Here is a 2,500-nt window from a genome sequence, read left to right on the forward strand (position 1 = left end):
GGGTTTAGAATTAGCGAATTTTGGCTTTATGATCTGGGAACAGGGGCCGGGGAGACCATTCAGATCCAAGGACAGCCCTACATCTGTACTAGCCTCCTGGCTAGTATAGTGGTAACGTGTTCGCCTAGCATTTGCATGGCGGCAGATCGATCCCCGCCCCGGACCGTGAGTTTAAGCTGTTTACTGGGGAGGCCACTACTGTGGTTGAGCACCACAGTTAGGGGTTTGGCTTGCCTGGCTGACGTTCTGGCAAGTATCTATTCTGATGAAACGCGTATTAAAAAAAATAGTTATAGTAATTTTAAGTAGAAATTAAAAAGAGGTTGAATGTTTTGTAATATCTGAGGACAAAGTTCAGTGGCGTATTGTAGTTTGTAATGGCAATAATTTTGAATTCAAATCTATTTATGTTTCTGCGATTATTAATCTCGCTACATTTTTGTTACTTGAAGCAAGAGGAATTTCTTTCTCCTTACAGTCTTCCTTAAATTACTGGGATTCGATTTTAATTTTCACTTCTTTTCGTTCTTGGAAAATGTCAATATGTGCCTGAAGGGCAGCTCCAAATACAAAATGTTGTATTTGAATAACCTGTAATAATCTCAAGGAATCCTGTTACTTGCTATTGGTATAGTGGCCTTACTGGAAAATTCCAGAAACTTTTTCTGGAATGAACTCCTTTTAATAATTTCGGATTAGGTTCCTAAAATAAATTCCAAACGCCTATTGACATGTGGTTAACATTTTATTTGCATTATAACCCGGACAGTACAATAAAACACAGTGTGATGGAATAACTGTCATAATATAAGAAACAATTTTGACATTTCTTGTTGAATATAATTGGATTTACTGCCATTAATGCTATCACTTACATAACTGTTATCAAAACTCCAATAAGACAAATCATTAGCGACTGGCTACAACAAATGAACACATTTCAAATAGCTCAGAACACCTCATTTTTAAAATAATTCTATAAAATAGAAAAAAATGAAATAAAAAAAAAAATCTTAAATACTCTGTCCAGCCCGTAAGACTCCCACCCGTGAATAAAACTATGAACAAAAACCTTGGAATTAATATATTATTGGAACAAAAATCTTACCTTTAACAAATTAGAATTTATCAGATATAACAGTTTTTTTTTTTTTTTTTTTTTTTTTTTTTTTTTTTTTCTGCTATAGATATCTTCTCTAAGGCCCAAACTAAAAGTTCAACCTTACAGCGAATGCTTTTATGTTGAACAGGCTGACATGTCTTTTTTGTAGTTTATATATAAAATATCTGTTTTAATGTTGTTAATGTTTTTAAAGTATTTTATTTTAGTTGTCCATTACTTATAGCTTATTTAATTCTTGATATACTTTCCTCATTTGGCTATTTTTACCTGTTAGAGCCTTTGGACTTATAGCATCTTGTTTTTCCAACTATGGTTGTAGCATCGTTAGTAGTAGTAGTAGTAGTTATAATAATAGTAATAATAATAATAATAATAATACAGGGAGCCGCTTGATGTTCACTGATGCAAGGGGAAGAGAAGGCGGGATAGGCTTCCGACTATACTCAATTTTTTTTTATGAATGATCCTGTCCAACCAATCAACGACCAGGAAACTTTTCCGAGCTAAAAGGGCACCATTACAAGTCAGTGCAAATTTGCCTCATTACAAAAATTTGACTATGCAATACAGAATTAGTATATTCAACGTGATATTACGCAGGCAACTTTCAAAATGCCTTAGAATCTTAGATTTTGAAGTCTCGCACAATATAGGGTTATCACATAACTTCCACAGCCTTTTATGTTTCGTATTACCATCATCATCATGCTTCTCTGAGGTCTTGATCGGAGCAATGAAGGCCCAGTGGATATGTTACAATGGTTGTACCGATTCCATCACTGCTATCATGGACCTGTCTGCGAAATATGGAGACATGACATTAACTTTGTGTCCTTCACTTCAAGATGATGTTTTGAATGAATGTGAACTTATTCAAGGTATTTCTCGTTTACTTCAGCAATAATTACTGGCACCATAATTGCTTATATGAATGCTGATATGCTTGAACTTACCTGTAAGTTTGTTCCATGCCGAAATTGGGATGAGTTTCTTGTAATCGTGCGATTAGAATTTCCATAGTTCACCACAGAAATTACTTGCTCGGGAATGGAAGCGCCTGTTACGATATTGTAGTCTTGTGTTTCATTGGAACTTGGTTCACCTGTATTTAGTTGGTCATCTCGCCGGTCAACTTCGCTATTCGGAATAACACAGAAAATTTGTTTCCCCATGTTTATGCACTTTTAAACACTGCATAGAATCGAGAGAAGTCTTAAGAGTCAGTGTTTTTCTTTTCTGTGGTGGTCTAAAACTAATTCACTCCAATTTGACTATGGACTCACGTGGGGTTTAAAAGGGTGCTTGATGACAAGACGTCACTTCATAAGGAGACGACAGTCTCACAGTATGACGACTCTGCGGCCGAACAACGTCAAT

The 2,500-nt window shown here is 35.5% G+C and overlaps 1 long non-coding RNA gene across 1 annotated transcript in view; it reads right to left on the reverse strand.

Moving 5' to 3' along the window:
• Nucleotides 1-1,636: 1,636 nt before the first annotated feature.
• The window catches only part of LOC137656024 (uncharacterized), a 1,066-nt gene continuing 202 nt past the window's right edge, over nucleotides 1,637-2,500 (reverse strand). The window contains exons 1-2 of the long non-coding RNA XR_011046914.1: nucleotides 2,077-2,500; nucleotides 1,637-1,920 (exon numbers count right to left, since the gene is read on the reverse strand). The exon at nucleotides 2,077-2,500 is cut by the window's right edge and continues 202 nt beyond it. This is a non-coding gene — a long non-coding RNA (uncharacterized lncRNA). The remainder of the gene's footprint in view (nucleotides 1,921-2,076) is intronic.

This window comes from Palaemon carinicauda, chromosome 17 (assembly GCF_036898095.1).
Source record: "Palaemon carinicauda isolate YSFRI2023 chromosome 17, ASM3689809v2, whole genome shotgun sequence".
Classification (NCBI taxonomy): Eukaryota; Metazoa; Arthropoda; class Malacostraca; order Decapoda; family Palaemonidae; genus Palaemon; species Palaemon carinicauda.